Source organism: Chiroxiphia lanceolata, chromosome 5 (assembly GCF_009829145.1).
Source record: "Chiroxiphia lanceolata isolate bChiLan1 chromosome 5, bChiLan1.pri, whole genome shotgun sequence".
Lineage (NCBI taxonomy): Eukaryota > Metazoa > Chordata > Aves > Passeriformes > Pipridae > Chiroxiphia > Chiroxiphia lanceolata.
In genome coordinates this window covers 26449257-26468253 of record NC_045641.1, presented here as the reverse complement: position 1 = coordinate 26468253, position 18997 = coordinate 26449257, and the positions used below count along the sequence as shown (strand labels likewise).

Genomic DNA, 18997 nt, shown 5'->3' with positions numbered 1-18997 from the left:
CTTGGTGGTATGTCCTATATTCAGGTATAAAATAGATATATATATGTATGTATATAAATTTTATCATCATTAAAAATATTAGAAAAAACCCTACAAGTGTAGTAGCAGATACTGTTTGTTCATGGATGAATGCAGCATTTGTCACTCCTGACTTGTGTTTGTGGTTTTGCTGGTGAGCAGTTCTTACAATAGCTTATATTGTAATTTTGTGACCGTGTAGTGTAAAAGTGTTGTATAAATGAAATATTTTAAAACATAATGTTCAAAATCATAGAATATCATAGAATATGGGGGAAAATGTTAAAATTACAGAATGTTTGCATTTTAGCAGAAATACTCTTGATTTATTTGACAGGCTTTAGGTATTATTTTCCATATTTTCAAATATAAGTTCTTTTAAAAACAGTTATGGAAAGCAACAGTAACATATCTTTAAATGAAATGTATGAATATTGTAACAGTATTTGAATAGGAAAGAATTATTAGAAGTCCAATTATTAGAGAACTGAAACAGGAAAAAGCTGAATGTAAGTCCTGATGCTTTCACTACTGTTGGAGTAGTAACAAGAAAAATTGGAAAAGAAAATGCCAAATATGTCCATATATATAAAATACTTTTGATTTATAAAAAAGGGATATTGAAAAAGCTACTAAGCATTTCAATTAAATGCATTTTTTTTTCTTTCAATACTAAAGCAAACATATAAGGAAATTAACTGTTACTAAGAAATAATAATGTACCTGCATTTTGATTGCCAGCTAATACCATGTTTAATCATTGCCTCTGTCTTTCTTCTGTTTTTGTTTCCTTTAGCCTCTACCTCTGGGAAATTGTATTTCTGGTGTTTGTATAGTGTATAGGAGAAGTGAATCTCTGGTTTTAAATGGGAACTCTTTCAGGTATGTCTTGCTAAGTGAGACATCTCTGGTACAGTGTAATGATTCAAAAGGTATCTGCAGCAGAGATCTTTTCATATTTCCCTTGCGATTCCTGGGAGTTTGATTTACCTCATTAAAAGGCTGGAAAAAACACTCGGAGTACTTCCAACATAGCCTTTTTAAGGATGTAGTTTTTAAAATCCGAAAGAGCTAAGGACTAGGTCCAGTGTGTTACCTTTTTGGGGGGGGCAGTGATCACTCTCTGCACAACCCTTTCATTTCTCAAGGCAGCAGGACAACTACATCTTGTATCTTAGAAGAGGTTTATATTCATAGTTCTTTTCTCATTCCTTTATCTTACCACAGGTGGAATGGGAAATTGCTCTAAGTCTGTCTACCCAACAGCTTTACTGAGATATTGCTAGGCAGAGTTCGATGAGGTGCTTGTAGTCTATGTTGGTAATGCTGTAATGACTGTAGTAGTCCTGGTTCCTTATACACATTTGCCTTTCATAGGATCATAGCTCTTACTGCTACTCTTCGATCTGCAGTGGGGGAAATTTGCTGTAATGACACAGTTAATGGTACAGGACTCCAGAAAACAAATATCCCATGTGAAACAGCAGAAGCTTTTGGCATTTCAGAAAATGTAAGGCTATGTGTTCTCAAGGTGAAAAAGGGTGATCTCTGTCTGATGGGACGCAGCAGCCATTTGGCTCAGCATGTTTGAAATGGTTAGATGAACTTTCTCCATTCTCCGTGATTGAAGTTTATAAAGATATTTAAAAAGAAAAGCAAAGTTTTCCTTTCAGTAGGATTCATCATGCCATCAAATCTTGACTTCTTTCATGAAGATGGTTTGCTGGTGTCCTCACATTTGGTTAGCCATGGTGACAATTTTTATAGTTAGCTCGTTCATATTGTGAGACATCTATTGCTTATGGGAGATCATCCTACCCTCTCTGATGGTGGTGGATTTCTACTGCTCCCTGCATCCCATTTCTACTGCTCCCTGCATCCATCTGTGTGTCCTGGAGGCAAAGTTTTCATTGAAGATTTATCCTGAGTTCCTGTTTATAGTTATGCTCTGCCCAAAAGGCACTTGTAGATTCACTGTAGAATACTCTGGTGGAAAACATGTCTTCAGAAATTCTAATTACACTAGATTAGTTGTTTCTCTTTGTATTACCTCAACTGTATTATGTCTTCTAATGTACAGTAAGTTGTTTTGTTACATCATTTTCATGTATCTTTACATTGCCTCTTGTTCAGAGAGACTACACACAGTTCCAGAATACATCTGATGATAGTGGATATTTCAATGTACACAGCAAAATATTTCTATCAGGAATGGCATAACAGCAGCTGCATACTTCTGTCTGTATATTATTTGATTGCTTTTCTAATTGCAGAATTGTGGTGGTAGTCAAAAATGGAAAAATATCATAAATAACAAAAATATCAGAAATTCCTGTGTGCAAACATTTAGGACTTGTTTCAGGGTTTCTAAAATTTGAGTGCATAAACAAGTTAATAGAAATGCACTTTAGAATTTAATAAGTGTGATATATGCTAAAGTTACTAATCTGAAAATGGCGATGAGTAGTCCGTTATGCGTACTGGCCATCTGAGGTTTTTATGTTGTCTGCAGCTGGTGGGTATTTCCATTCCATCTAAGCACTGATGATAAAGTAGGGTGTCACAAATGGGAAGGAAAAATATGAAAACAGTAGAAAATATATTTTCCACTTGGCTAAATTGTTTTTAAGTAAAGGTATTCAAGATACTTTTTATACCTCACTTCTATGAAAATTTTGAAATGGATAACATAGCTGTTAAATGAATATTTGGAACACTAGGAACTAGGAACACCAAACGTAAACCTGTGTTGGAATTACACTTAATACCAACCAAATCCCTCTATTTTGCATTTTAGTGATTGAAAGAGAAAAAGAAAAATTAGCCATAGGAATTTTGGTCAGAGTTTACTGACTTCAGCACTGAAAGAGATTAAAAATATATGTTGCAAATTTTTTTTTCCTGTGTGTCAGTGAACTCTGTTTCAATGCCTGTGTAGCCCAGGAGAAAATAAGGTTGGAATTATCAGCAAAATTCATGCATTTACTTTACTATTAATATAGATGTATTAGCATGTATTTTATATTAATTAGTTTGGCTAAAGTTTTAATAAATTAGAGAGTTTGGCATCAGGAAAGTGATTTATAAATTCATGGTAAAAATAAGTGGATGAAATGTGAAAGGAACAAGGGTAAGTATGGAATTCTTTGGTTAAACATCAGAAGAGCTTCCAAATGTAAGAATTTACCTGAACAGATTTACATGTTGCTATAACTGCCCACTACTGAAGCCTTGTAAAAATAATGTAAAATCTGCTGAAGGTAGTCCAGTACTTTTATGCTTGAGAGGGTGGGCTTGATTCTGTGTCCTGCAAGTCTGAGATAACCTGAGAGGGCTGTCAGTAATGATAGAGGAGACTTGCACTCTTCTGAAGTGAGAGCTGGAGGCCAGATGGGATTACCTTGGACATTCTGTGGGCAACATGTCAGAGTCTGACATATTTGCGGAGTTACCAAGAGAAAGGATTTTTTTTATTCTTTGCAACGTAATAAATTATTCTGTTTTTAATGGGTGTCTTGAATCTTTAGAATTACTCCTACAAAATGCTTTGAATAAATGAACTCAAGGGCCAGATATTGATTGTTTGTCTTGGGCAGAGTTTTATTACAATCAGTAGTCTCAACTCAAATAGAGTCAGAATGTTGACTCAGAGAAGCTGAAAGGATCTCAGTTTTGTATTTATTTCTCCTTATATCTACCGAAAAGTGTACAGTCAAGATGGAATCATAGATATAACAGCATTGCATGAATTCCAGCTGTGGAGTCCATAAATAAAGGAATATCAGAAGTGCTCAGTTCTGGCTTTAAATCTGTTCTGCTGAAGTCAGTGGGAATTTTGCTGTTGAAGATAGCATAGTTACATCAGTCCTGGGCTACCCTGGAAATCTCATCTGTATAGTCACATTTCAGAAAGGACTTTTTATAGTGTTTAATGGTAACATCACATGAAATTAAATTTATTTTTGTATTTCACTGAAAAGTTTCAATTGCTTTAAATCAAGGACAGTTTAAATTTCCCATAGGCAGTATACAACACAAGGCCATTTTGAGACTGCTGGCAGGCAGTTTTCAAAATGGTCCTTTTTACATTACAGTTCAGGGCAGCAGGATCATATTTAAATAAATGCCTCATGACATCAGTAACCCATGACTGTAATCTCTTTTACTTTACCTTTGACACCAACATATTGATGCTTGTCTTTATCCTCATTTTTGCAATTTATTTTTGCAGTTTATTCTTTCATTATTCCCATTAATTTCTTTGTCTTCTTCTCTATCATCTGTCTTTCCTTATTTTTTTCTCTCTTCTACTTTCATTACGCAGCTCTTCAGCTGCTTGTGTTTATCTTGGTAATCTATGCGCAAGACTCTGGAAAAGGGGGCAGGTGGAAAAGCTACTGCAGAGTAACATCTGAAGTGCATCTGCTATGGTGTGACATATCATCTTAGGGTGTTAAATATCAACTTACTTGATCTTTTGCATTTACTTTACTGGAATGTGATGGTTTTTCTTATGCTGGATGTGGCACTTAATGCTATGGTTTTGTTGATGTGGTGGTGTTTGTTCAAAAGTTGGACTTGATGATCTTGGAAGTCTTTTCCAACATTAATAATGATTCTATGGTGTTCTTCTGCGAAATACTGCAAACCGTGATTTATTCTTATTCTTAATAGCCTCTCTTTTAATTTTTTTTTAGCAGTGCAAACACCTTTTTGTTTTTTCTCCCATGGCATTTAGTTTCTTTTAGGGACTTCGGGTAAGAGAAGCTTATAAAATGATTTTTGGAAATACATGACTCACAAGTGGATCTTGTTTTTCCGCATTCTCAGTGACTTCTCAAAAAAACTGAGATCGTCCAAGACATGGCTTTCCTTTTCATACTGGAATATTGACTCCTTCCCTCATATCATATGTATCGACATACACATATTATTTATTGTAGCCTATAGCAAGTTGCCTAGTGTGAACTCCATGTGTACTGATCTGTAGTTTTCTGGACCTTATGTAGATTTTTTAGGATTGATTTCATATTTGCCACGTTCCTATGATATTAAGACAATTTTAAGCAGGCATTTGTCCATTGTAGGTTCAACTATTTCATACTCGTATTCCTTTTGAGTTGTTGAAGGGATACACTATAGTGAAGTCTTTTTGTTTCCATGTTCTCTAATAGTACTTCAACTTAAGACAGATCCTCTCATATGTCTCTCTAAGGCCTAGTGACTTCTCCAATCTCCTCGGCTGTGGATGAAACCCCAGTGTTTTAGTGGCCCCTGCTCTCTGCCAGGCACGGGTAGAAGCCCCTAGGTGGCTGTGTGTGGGAGGTTCCTCACTAAGCCTGATTCTGCCCCCAGCCTTGGCCTGTCCCCACTGAGGTTCCTGGTGCTGTGGGCTGGGGCTGCCCCCAGCTCTCCCTTGGACTGCGAAGCTCCCTGGCCAAGTGCAGCAAGGTCCTGCTCTGCCCATGGACAACCCCTATGACTTCTGGCTCCCAGCCCAGGGGGAGCTGCTGGTCCCTGCATCTCTCTGACTCTGGTCTGTGTTTTATGTTTAAGGCTCCCAAAGATGACAATCCTTTCTGTTTTCCTCCCTTGGACACAACTTGAAGCTTTTAGAAGGATGCCTTTTTCTTTCTAATAGCCTCCTTCATCCCATTTGTTCATGACAGCTCCCTTCTCTGGATTTTCTCAGTCTTTTTTGATAGGTTGTATGCATTTCTTCTGAGCTTGCAAAAGGTGTCTTTAATCAGTTTCTGTGCCATCTGTAAAGATGTGACTTTTGTAGCCAACCCTTTTTTCTTCCTTGTAACAAGCTTACTCATTTTTATTCAGTGACCCTCTTTGAAATGGTGGTAGAGTTTTTTGGCTTTTGTTGCCCCTTCAAGGGCATAGATTCCAATCTACATCAAAGCAGTTATTGACTGTGGGTAGAAATTTACTGTGAGTCATACCCCGATGTGACGTGTGCTTGTACGAGACAGGCAGAAATATCTAACGGCCCTAATTTTTATCTGCCATACTTATAGGGACATTTTTCAATGTTATGAAGGTGCTCCATTTCTTAGTTGTATTTAGGTATTGCTTCAGAACATGGGTTATGTGTCTTTCTTGATGTCATCTTCCTTGGCCATTGTCGAAGGGGAGTCTCTGGATTGTTTAACATGAATGGACTGTTAACTGCCAGATGGATCTGATAACCAAGAGCAGTTGTTCTCTAAGGGGTGAGTCTCTGTGAAAAGAAAAAAAAAATTAAAAAAAATCCTTGAGCTTACCCAGTAACCTGAAGTGGTTCATATAAAAATATAGCATAGCTGAAGACTTGCTGTGTCTGTAGGGAGGACTGGCTTGTGCGTAAGAATTTTCCCTCCACAGGGAACCAAGAAGTGAATGATGGAGATGTCTGATCAATGTCCTTAAGAGAGTCCTCTTACTCAGGTCACTGGGCAGAGTCTCTGAGAAGAAATCAAGGACATAACTCTCTTCTTCTTTACAGGTGACACAATGTCCTGGGGTAAAAAGTATTTTCCCCTGGAATTAGAAAAGTGGTAACCCCTGAGAGGGTGATGTTCTTGGCGTAGGGCCCAATCAGAAGCTACATTTCGCTCCTTTGAATCAACATATTATACAGACCGGAAAAGAAGGAAGATGACGTAGCTGGAAAAGTAGTAGCAGTGTTGTGAAACCACGAGGAGAGAGCGGCCAGGAGCCTCGCTGGGGGCCAAGGCCCCCCAGCCCCAGCTGGGGGCTGCAGGAACTTGGAACAGTGTTAAACTGGGCCAAGTACTGTGGCTAAAAGCTGGGGGAGTTTCCTCGCTGTGAGTGGGCAGCAGGAGCGGCAGCAGAGACAGCACCAGATATAGAGAGCTGTGGCTGAAAGCCAAGAAGATAACCAGCAGCAGCGAGATGGCACAGAACCAAACTGAGAGACACAGAACTGTCCAACGGAGAGAGAGAGGACTAAGCTCAACAGAGACTGTTTGGGGGTGAGACCTGGCTTTACTTTCCCCAAACCTTTGGAGACCCCTTTTTAGAAGAGGAGGGGGTGGACTTCCACTTGAAGGGAGTCCTGAAATGCAGCAGCACCAGAGAAAGGAGCTGAGAAGCTCAGAGACGTTGTGGAGCTGGACCAGGATGGAATGCGGGGGAAGTGGCCTTGTCCCCCCCCTGCTGCCACGTTGGCAGCTGAGACAGAGCAAAGGAGCTCTGGTAGAACGCCTGGGACAAAGACTGAGCTGAGAGCTGCTCTAAACGTTCTGACTCAGGAGGAGCTTTCCCTGAGGGGGGGACTTTCATGAAGATGCCCTGCACTTCGTGGTATACACGTGGTGAGGTGAGCCTGTCCCTGCTATCACAGTCCACGGGAGAGAGATCTTCAGCTGGAGACGAAGGGCCAAGGGGTCAGAGGAAACCCCTGCATTGTAATGGAGAGAGAGAGAAAGATATTTTCTATCTACAACGACTTCAGCTATGACTGTTGCCTTGAAGAGGAGAGACACTGCTGCCCTGAAAGTAGAAAGGATCTTTCCTTCTTCCCTTCTGAACTTCTATTGGAGGGAAAGGAGGGACTTGATCTAATGTAAGTATATTGCTTTACCATAGAGAGATAGTTAGAATTGTGTATATAATGTATTATAGTATTTATTTGTGTAAGTAATAAACTGTACTATAATTCCCTTTCCCCCATACTGAGTTGTGTTATGTCCTGGACAACCTTCTTACACTGAGGCAAATTATGGTAGGGGGCTTGGACTTGGAAATTGGATTTTGAGGATCTCAAACTGCGACACACAATAAATGAAGTCGCGCCAAAATTTAATTTAGGGTAAGAATCCAGTCATCTTACGGACATTTAGTTTGCAACAAATATCTGTAGCTAACCATGGTGGTACATGGTGGTGAACCAACCTTCTAGCAGTGTAAGCTGTTCTGGTGGTGCCAAACTGAGGATACGTTTAAGGCTATGGAAGCCTGAAGGAAGCCTCATATTGATGAGGGAGTTACCCCGATGTTCAACCAGAGTGGGAAACGCTTACTTTGGAGATACTGCAAAGAGTCAGATAATGCAGATGACAATAACTGGTGGGACAGTAGCCTGTCTTTATTTTCATGTACCATTTTTGGCAGGAGATTGCAGTTGGAACTTCTCTTGTTTTTTCTTTGTGGGAGTTTTTTCCTCTGCATGTTGTTTCACAGTTAGTTTGGATTATTTATCCACTTTCTTTTTATTTTTTTTTTTTTTTTAATATTTTCCTTTTGATCTGTAGACGCTTAGGGATTGTGTGTGTTTATTATGGTTTCTGTCAGTTTGTGTATTTTTTAGATGTATTTTGATTAATTAGACAGCTTCTGCATTGTTTGTGGGTGTGGACCTCACACTATTTGGTGTTTTTTTTCCTGGAAGTTGTATGACTATTTAATTTTTTAATATAATTTTTTGTGTGTTTGTTGTTGTTGTTGGTTGGTTATGTTTGGTTTGGTTTGGTTTGGTTTTGGTTTTGGTTTTGGTTTTGAATATATTTACTTAGATGTGATTCTTGTGGGTGGGGAAGAAACAGGAGGAGCTAGAGTTCCACATGCAGATGCAGAATTATAGAATTGAAATAAACTGCCAACTGGCAGAATAACTTGAACGATGGGATTAGTGATGGATGGATGCAAGTTCTACAAAAGAGTCAGGCAGAGAAGGGGTGGGAGGGTTGCCCTTTATGTGAAGAAACAGCTGGAATACATGGAACTCTTATGTTTGAAGGTTTTGGTTCAATATAAGGGAAAAGATTTTCAGCGGAAGGGCAATTATGCAACAGAAATGGTTGCCTAGAGAAACCAGGTTGTGGAATTCCATTTTTTGGAAGTTTTGAGGATGCATTTGTCTGATGTCCTAAGTGACCCAGTCTAAATTCAGATGCTTTAAGCAGTTTTTACCAGTCAGCCACTCAGTGTGAGTGGAAGAGTCTGTGATATGGTGCATGTATCATGGCAGAAGGGTTAGGTGGTTTTTGACTTCTTATAAGAACTAACTAGATATATAACACAACCCAGGATGATCACCATATATGTGCTCTTATGAAATAATACTTTTTAAAGTTGTTCTGCATTCTAATCTGATAGTATTCTTGAATCCCTTCTAATCACATCACAAAAGGGATAAACAAATTGTAATTCTGGAAATATTTCAGAAGACTGCAGTGTCATTGTATTTGTGGTATTGTAGAACAAAGTATTTAGGAATAGTTAATTGCTTTCATGTTTGTTTATGTTCTTCTCCCTCAATTACTGTAGGCTGTTGCAGTTTTAAGAAAATTCAACAAATGAAAAGTGCTTTTCCTCTGAACTGTCTTACAAAAAAATATGTGTTTTCAAAAGACAGACATACCTGAAGAGAAAGTAAGGCACAGTATCTGTGCACATTGGATAAATTGTTCAGGAATCTCCATGAATATGATATTGGTATCGTGCATACTTATAAGATTAGTGTCAGCACAGGTTATCTGTCATGTAAGGGCTAGTTAGACCTGCCTCAGGGGTGGTTTACTCTGTATACCCAACCATTCAGACAATGATGCTGTGGAGGTTTTGGAAGAAAAGAGTGAGGAGGGATGATTTTTCCATTGCTCCAAGCTTCCCATTCATTGGTGCTGTCTCCATTTTCTCCAGTGTGCTTTGATAAGTACATGTGATCAATGTTCTATTAATCTTTAGGATAAGTAAGACCTAAAAGGAACAACATCCCATCCAGCCTCTCTCCCCCAAGAGGAGTTATATGTAACATGTGCATCAGTTAGACAGTGAATGGAACATACTGGAAGCAGATGATGTATTTAGTCCATGCTGACATTTCTTCTGTCACTGGGCATCTAATAGTAAATTTTTAATGATTTTTTTGTAAATTTTATTATTATCCTTGGCTTATTTGTTTGCCCAGTTACATGTTGTCTGGATTAATGGAGTATAGGTGTTTTGCTTAGCAAATTCCATGTTGTAAAAATTCAAGAATAATTTTTGTGGTATATAATTATTATAACTTTTATTAGTACATAGCATTTGTTGAAAAATTTGGGAAATATGTAGTTGGGGAAAGTTGACAGCTCAAGAAGCCTTCAGGAGTTTATTATTTTCTCTGTTCCAGGTGAAAAAATATTTGCTTCTCCCACCACCACAGAACTTCTGTTTGGGCACAATAATCTAATCCAGCATTCATTTGTCTAAGTAGTAATGTAGAGCAGTATGTAAAAATTGGCTAATGCGATCACAGTAGTATGAAGGTCTTTTCATAGGCTCATTTAGCTTTGGACTGATGAACTACTAATTCATTTTGCATGTTCTTGTTAATTATAATGGCATCCAGTAGTGCTCATCTGGTGTGAGCTTCTGAGTATCTTTCTGTCACAGAAATTGTCTAACAGAACTTGGAATCAGGAAGAAATATCTTTTTAACCTATTGGCTGTACTGTAATTCCATAATATTCTTTAAAAATGCATATTTTTTTTTAGCGTAAGTTAAATGTCTTGAAGTAGTTTAAGTGTAATTAAGAATACATACTCTGCTTATTAAGTAACTTTACACGTTTTTTTCGTTATTTTAGAAGATATACATTACACGTTTTGTGTCAATTATTTATTTTCAAATAAAATTCAGCATGTCCCATTGACATAGTGCAATTTATGACTCGCTCAGAAGTCTTGTTACGCATTAAGACTTTTGTTTTCAATTGTGTTAGTGCTATACGATAGAAAGATGGAAGCTACTGATTCCAGTGAATGTTTGCATCTTTAAAATAATAGTCCCTCTAGCAAGTAATTCTTGCTTTACTGAAACCAGTTGTGTCTTTGGCTCAATCTATCTGATTCAGAACAAGTGTATCTTATAACTTATATAGATAGCCCTCAACCATGTTCTAAAATTTTCCTGAATGCTTGGTGAGTAGTGCTTCGTTGGAATATTTATACAAATACCTACTTAAAGCAGTAATGCAGATTGAACTATTTGTACTATAGAAGATAAGTGAACAAGTAGGTCTTACATGAAATAGAGACATCATAATAACTTGATCTGTTGAACAGTAGAACTGCACAAGTGCTGTAGTGCAATTTGGTGGGGTTATTTACATTTTTAAAAATATCAAAAGTCACCAATAAGGCAGGATAATGAATAAGACCATGTAGTCTCAAATCATAATGTTGTCATAGCGGCAGAATTCAAATGTATAACAGGTAAACTTATCCTAATGATTTGTGATCTAACATAAAATAAGCTAAGAGATGATTGCAGCGAGTAATGGAATGAGTTAAAGGAAATAGTTTGCAGCACATAGGCATTGTGTTCATTTAAGTCAAGTTTCAAAGGAAAGTCTTCATCCAGGAATATATTTGGCTTTCATTTTGAATTAAATATTCTAGTGATTAGTTATTGAAGAATGGAAAACATATCTCTGTAAACACTGTCAGAATGGGATAGGTAAACAGTGACATTAAAGATCTACCTGCTGAGGTCAAAGGTATGGAACATGCTGACTCAGGTGGAGGAAGGGTAGAGAAATTTTATTGTTGAACTGGAATAACTCGAATGATTCAGGTCCAGGTTTTAGGATGCAAATAAAAATAAAAAAAAAAATCAATGTTTATAACAGATTTTTTTAAGAGTCAGCTGCCTTTGTCAGGTAAACCACAATGGAATGTAGCATAAATGAAACATAGGTCAAAATATAAGTTTCCAAAGGTGAATATTTGCACTGGTGAAAAGAAAGTTGATAGGTAAGACCTGCCATCTATCTGTGACATATCTGTCACATCTACTTTGTGCTATCCTCACCATGTTGAATATTTCTTACTGACTTCTGAAAAAGTATAGAAATCCAAAAATAGACCAAAGATAAAATTTTAATCATCAAGACTAATGATTATGGTTGTTTTCATATTAGGAATAATTACCAAAAAATGTTATAATGAAACATTTTTTCTAAGAAGGCTGTATCTCAACAAAATAGCTCATGTTTTGATGTAAGATTTCATATATAATAACTATGATTGTCTTGACTTTATTTCTGAGATGAAGGCAAAATGATATTTAATATAATCCAAGCTAAAAAACCTGATGATTTGAAAGTATTTTGGCATAATGAAATATAGGTAAAAAGAGAAATACAGAATATTCACGTTTGAGGCTTATATATTAACATAACAGATATTGTTGAAGAAATAACTGTGTCTTTCTGTCTAGAATTCAGGTGCACAAGAAGCTTCAAAGATTCAAAGTTGCAATCTTTTAATGGGAAATAGGACAGTAAGGTGAATGCTTCTCTCAATTGGTTAGACATTTCCATTGTGGATACAGGGTGACCACATGACCATCAAGCAAAGTTTCATTGACATGTATTTTACTTTCCAACAACTTTTAAGAATTGCCACCCACCTTCACCTCCTCATATTTGCCTTAGGAACCTTACCTGTTTTTAACATTTTCTTCTCTTTTTGCTTTGTATTAAGGGCTCATAAGATTTCCTTCTCATTTCCCAATGCTGTCCTACTGTGCAGGGGGGTTTCATGTAGTGTTTATTCCTCCAGCCTGTCATTCTTTGCTCTTCCTTCTTCACTTGCTCTACTACAGAGGCTGCCAGGTAGCTTTTAGTTTTCTAGGAACTTCGACCTTCCCAGCAGGTTTTGTTACACTCTACAAACAAAGGAAGAAGTTAGAACTGCAGCTCTTTTAAATGGCCAAACATCTTGTAACAAAGTCTGTATTAATAATGCCAGTTGGAACACAGATTTTTTTTCTTAAACTGTGGGAAAGCAGTCTTTTCTTTATAAAATTCTACATTCATTTTACTCTTCAGCATGCTTCTGTCTGACCTTGTCAGCAAGAGAGAATTGCCAAGAGGCACCATCGAGAGGCTGGTAGGATCTACTTCAGAGGTAGCAGAGTTTCAGGCATTAAGTCTGTGTCCGTATTAGTAAATAAAGCAATGCTTGGAAATATTTCCAGGTCTCTGCCATGGTTTAGGTTTTTGCAAACTAACATTGGTCCAGAAAATTCCCAGACATGTATTTGACCATCTCCATTAGACAATTTGTATGCAGCCCCTCTGTTTCAGAGCATATGTGAGTATACTAGCATAGATGTAGGTTTATCTCTGCAAGTTGATTTCAGGAAAGAGAAATGTGCTCAGGCATAGATGTAATCTAAATATTTGTGGACCTGCATGTTCTTTATTTCTTCTGCCTTGTCCAACCTCTCTCTTCGTTGCAGTCTTCCAGTCTCAGCTTCAAAGCTGTTTTTTTTTCTTTTTGCTTGTCCTTTTGTCCTTCCTAAAATGCGTATACATTTAAATTTCATTGGCATGCTGTCTCCCAGCTTCTGTTTCTTCCTTCAGATGACCCTGTGAACTTAGTGATATTGTGTGCAGTTCCCTGTCTGGATCAAACTACTTCAGGGAAGCCTTCCTTTTGTTTGCCCTTGGGTACCATAATAATAAAAATAGAATAAAAATAATAAGACTAGAATTTGAGTGATGCCTTAACTGTCACTCTACTGCAAGACAGAAACTTGGTGAACAATTATATTTCTTGTGGACTGCATTTAAGCTGACTATTTGTTAAGAGGATCTTTCTCTTCCAACTTGCTCAGTCTTTCAACCAGCTTTATGTCAAAATCAAAAAATTAATTATTACAACTCCTTCCTTTTTCCTTCAGAGTACTTGCGAATCAGCATATGCACATCTGGCACTAATTAGAGGGAGTGATAATGCCAGATTCTCTGTTGTTTTCATTAAATGATGTCTAAATAGCTGTAAACATTTCTCTCTGTTTGTCAGGATGGTGGTACTGGAATTGATTTTGGACATCACTTCAGTTCAAGGTTGAAGTTAAAAGGTCTTTTTGAGTCTTAGAAGAAGCAGGTGAGTACAAGTCAAACATTACAAATCTTACAGATTTTTCGGTTTTTTGTTGGTGTGGTTTTTTTTTATTTGCAATGTGCTTTTCTTCTGGAATTGCTGTTCTTGCTTACCAATTCGTATTCAACTAGCTGGTCTCTGCTTCCCCTGATTCACTGAGATGCATGACTGCTTGTGTTATGACTAGATAGCAGAGAATATTTAAGTCATTTAGGCTTTCCCTACATGGTTTTTCAGCTCTGCTATAAAAATAAATAAAAACATGGTTCTCTGACCAAGGTCTCTGGAACTCTGGAGTTAAGTTTCACTGTACAGTTTGTTACATTAGCTGCATTAGGAGTATAATAATTAGGCTAATTTGTTTAAAAAGTGATTTTAGTCTGTATTTCTTGTAATAAACTTAAATTTTAAAAGGCAAGATTAAATAGTAAAGAATCCCTGAATTTGGATATTCCTAGTTTCTTGAAACTGGGGTGATCTTTATTCCTTTGGTAACCAAGAATATTCCAGGATGTCAAGGACCATGAGTTTAAATCTTGTTTCAACTACTTTGTGTGTTAACAGGCTGAATCTGCCTGTGAATCCATACCATTAGTGGGTGTAGTGGACTTGGCAGGCCTGCCCTCACTACCTTGCTTTGCTCCAGACCTTGTCAGCTATCTTCAGTGAATCATGTACAGGTCTTTTTAACTTAGAGAGGTCGGGAAAAGGAGATTCGGAAGGAATTTGTGTAAGATGAAAGTTTAGCAAGCCAGTCGCATTTATTTCAGGTTTTTCATGCTTTCTATTCCAACAAAAAATTAATCTATGTATTGAATGTTACAGTCATTCACATTTTACTTTTTCTACAGCAGTATAAAATTTTTTGAGAATATTCCCAGAATTTTCCAAATTCCAAATTTTAAGGCAATATTTTACCATATAAATTGCAAAATATGCTCAACTACACCTGTTACTAAATTTTATAGATGCAAATTTCAACAGGATACAAAAAATTTACTCATAATAATAGGGGCCCAACTGCTTCTATGTACACCACTGTTTCTGAAGTAAATATGTATTATTTCCCTATATGCCATGTGCAGTGATTGCTAAGGCATTATGAGATGCTCCATAGTGTTGATATATCCATCTTAATGTATTGATGCCTCAGAAGGGCAAAAAAGATGAAGTAGTTTCAGAGGAGTTAATGATGGTGACATTAATTAGTTCTGAAACTATGTTTATAACAAGTTTTTTAAAGTTTCGCCCTCTGGGAGGAAACACAGACCTTTTTAACCTAATTCAAAGTAGTGCAAAACAAGACTGTCCTGGTATGTGTTTCACTGTGCCTGTCTTTACTCACTGGATAATAAGAAAGGAAAATTCCTTTATTCCGATTTAGCTTCACCTTTTTCTGAGGACTTAAGGTACTGGCCAGAAGGGTACAGTATGAATATGGTGAAACCAGAAAAAGAAGAAAGGTTAGCTGTAGTAATGTTGTAAATCAAAGGATATACAGCACTATACAGGGAAACTAGATATTATTGGCATCATATGCAAATTTTTGTTTGACTGTATGTTAGTATGTAGTAATATATTTGCAAAATAGTGGTTTTTCCTTTCATTACCCAATGGAGAAAACAGTAAAAAAGGTCAGATTTTTTGCTGTCTGTGTAGCAATGGAAATATGTCTGGATTTCTGTCACATATTTGTAAACATCTGAATGGTGTAAATTGTACACAGTCATGTTAGATAGTTTCTTCACAGACAGTGTCAGTATTTTGGCAAACTGTTTGGTTTGATAGAAACTGTGTAGTAGTTGAAATCTGTTGAGCCAGCAAGAGAGTTTTATTTTTTAAAGGATATTTTTCTGGAAGTTTACTATGTTCTGTACCAAATAATGCCAGAAATGCAGTAATAATGACTTGTACATCTATAATAGTTTGGCAGTATAATTTTATTGAATTCCAGTATGTCTGAAACTTGAGGCATATGAGGGAAAGTAACTACTATTATGTTTACTCTATTATTTTCTTCTGTATCTTTAAGTTAAATACAATCTATAAAAATCCTTTCTGTAAAGAAAGCCAAAATCTTTTTGGCCTTTTTAGCATTGGCCTCTATTTCTTGAAGTATGTGAAAGTGGAGAGGGAATGTTTTTGTATTCCGTGAGGAAACAGTAGTACATTCTGAATTCTAGTTCTTCAGTATGTCATTTAGAATTGATAGTTTTTTAGGGCAGGATATGGTGTCTTTGCACTGATTGAAACTTGAGATTTGGACATAAATGTAGTGATAGATATGCAAAATAAAATTGCATTTATGAGTACATTTTTAATTATCAGAGAGAAAATTCTGTCTGCTTTTTACCCTCTCAATGAAGCACTTAACTGTTTAGGAATAAGATTTAAAAAAACTGAATTAGAGTTGGAAAAACTGAAACCAAGACAAAAATCCATATTGGAAAAATGCAAAAGCAGAGAAAAATGTTCTAGTTTTTTACTGCTGATTTAAATGGACAGTTTGGGGGACTCTTAATGGTACATCTGTGTTTTCTGAGTTAATTAGGCTTTAAAAAAAAAAAGCTAAATAAATCCTAGTATTAATTATTTTAAATTGATCTAACTCTTCTGTGTTGGCAGTTTGGAGAAGATTGTGCTCATTCCTGTTTCTTTCTGCTACTACAGAACTTTAAACATCGTGACTCGTGCATGTGTTGTACATGTACACATTTTATATACTACTAAATATTCAGTATATATATATGTTTATTTTGCATAGGGCAAGCGTCATCATATGTTGTAGATTAGTACAGAAGAATATCTCATATAGTTTTCTTTTAGCTGAACTGAAGTTCTCTCAAGAGTTGTATAAGGTCTCATTGCTGGTGACCATGTTGACGACCAATATGTGAAACATGATGTTTCCATCAGCAGGGTAATAGATTGACATTAACTTTGTCTACAAAGAAGTCTAACTATGATGCAGTAAATTTTTGCTACGATTATATGTAATATAAATTATAGATTTAAACTGGACAGCTTTTCTTTTCAGTTAAACATTAAGTACAGTCTTAATGGTCTGATTTGCTGTGGAGAGCACTATTACAATAATCTACTTTTTAGAGCTCATATCAAATATGAACTTGGATCACTTAATACAAAGTTTGTGCTTTGGGATATTTTGATGGCATCTAGGAGTGATGCCCCATATTTGTTGGAATCAGACCTTAATGATAGTGTCTTCACTATCATTGTTTTGTGGTTTCTAGGACAGAAATTTTTAAGGAAAACATAGTTGAAATCTGGTGTTTTTTCGAATAATTGTATGAAACGAGGAGAAGATGGTGTGAATCTTAATAATTTTATGATTTCTTTTTTCTGTGTGACATGAATTAGAAAAGTGATAACTGTTAATTTTTAACTGAACTGAATTTAGGTTTCTAAATGTGGCCTGCTTGAGAACAGAGGACCATTACTGTAGTTGTCATGTAAAATGAAGTTGGAGTCTGAAGCTCCTTTTTAGCTGTCAGCTTTATTAAGGAGCTACTGGTGTGTTGAACTAGGCACACACATTATATAAGCAGTGTATGGCAGTGTCTAGGGGGAATTTTCTCTCTCTTCACTGCTGCTTTATTAGGTTTCACTCACTCATTCACTGTTGCCCTGTCTAACTGCAGCTTTCTGGCTGCAGCTCACAGCATAGTAGGTCTAATGTAGATTGACGCCTTTGCCAGAGGACTGATTGAAACTTGTGTCTCATAGTTGCTAATGCTCACTCAACCATTTTATTGAAGATAAAGTAAATAAAATAGATTGCCATATGAGAATTCTCTGAAATCAAGTGGAATAATTTGACAGGTTTAAGCCCATGAAAAACCCAGAACATTGAAACAGATGGGAATACTATTTATGCACAATATACCAGGAAAAGGTGTCTGCTGGCTTGATGTTAAACTGTTAATGGCTTTTACCAAAATTGTAGTTGTTGAAAATATCATAATTTCCAATGGAATTACCGTTGGTGTTCAAATTGTTGCTTCTCTCAAACAGTGGGACTTTTTTTTAGTATAAGAGTCATGGATATGCTGATTTTATTTTCTTATTGCTTCTGATCTTTAAGAGACTGGTGAGTTTATTTTTTGAGAAAATAATTCTGTGAAATAATGCAAACTAGATTATTACTTTTATAGGTACTTAATAATCAGTAAGTGAAATAATTTTTAATATTAAAATAAAGTTGCTAAAATAAGCCCTGACGTTTCTAAGAGTACATTGATGCAGTAACAAGATGAGCTGCTAAAGCTGTTGTGACAAACTGCTAGAAGTAATGGTCAACAAGACCCAAATATTCTTCACAACACTTCTATTTTATAAAGAATTGCTGTAGATAAGCATTGTAGTATGTCTGTGTTATTTTTAGACATCATATATAATATGTGAGTAAAGATGCAACAGATGACTCATTGTTTATCTGGATAACAATGAGTATTGGTCTTTTTAGTCACACTAGGGGGCTCCTTACTAGTTGGACCATTTCTTCAAAAAAGCAAGACACACCTGTATTTTAATTTAGTACAATTAATTATGTCAAACTCACTTAGAGTTTCCCATCTTGTTTGTATTTTTAAGAGCAAAAATTTACTCTATTGTGCTTATAATACAGAGCACTGGCTCCAGGTCTTTTTTCTCTTGTCACCATACTGATGACTGTGTGTGTCTGGCCAAACTTTTAATGTTCTCAAAGCACTTCCAGACTTAAAATTTCAGCATTCAGTCTATGGTACTCTCTGTTCATTCAGTAGAATAAAAGGGTCATCGACAGCTTTGTCTTTCTGTGGGAGGGGAAAAAAAAGACACAACTCTACAAATCCCTGTTTTAACACTTTCATTTTCCTTTTCTAAAATGAAGTTCTTTGAAAGTCTTGTCTTTTGGAGGCAACAGAACATTAATTTGATTAGATTTTAATTACATATGCAGAATTGCTTTGGGGTTTGTTCCCTGTTAGGAGATCCAAGACAAAGAATCCCTGCTCATTTCTGTGTTGTGTAGTCTTTTCTCTCTCTCTTAGGTTTTTCTACTTAAGTTGGAAAGCCACTGTGCCAT

General features: G+C 36.4%; 1 protein-coding gene across 5 annotated transcripts in view; it reads left to right on the top strand.

Moving 5' to 3' along the window:
* Positions 1–18997, top strand: part of FOXP2 (forkhead box P2) — a 407653-nt gene that overhangs the window by 109295 nt on the left and 279361 nt on the right. For all 5 annotated transcript variants that reach the window (XM_032688023.1, XM_032688017.1, XM_032688020.1 and 2 more), the window contains exon 3: positions 13828–13911. The gene's annotated coding sequence lies outside the window, so the exon portion shown is untranslated. The remainder of the gene's footprint in view (positions 1–13827; positions 13912–18997) is intronic.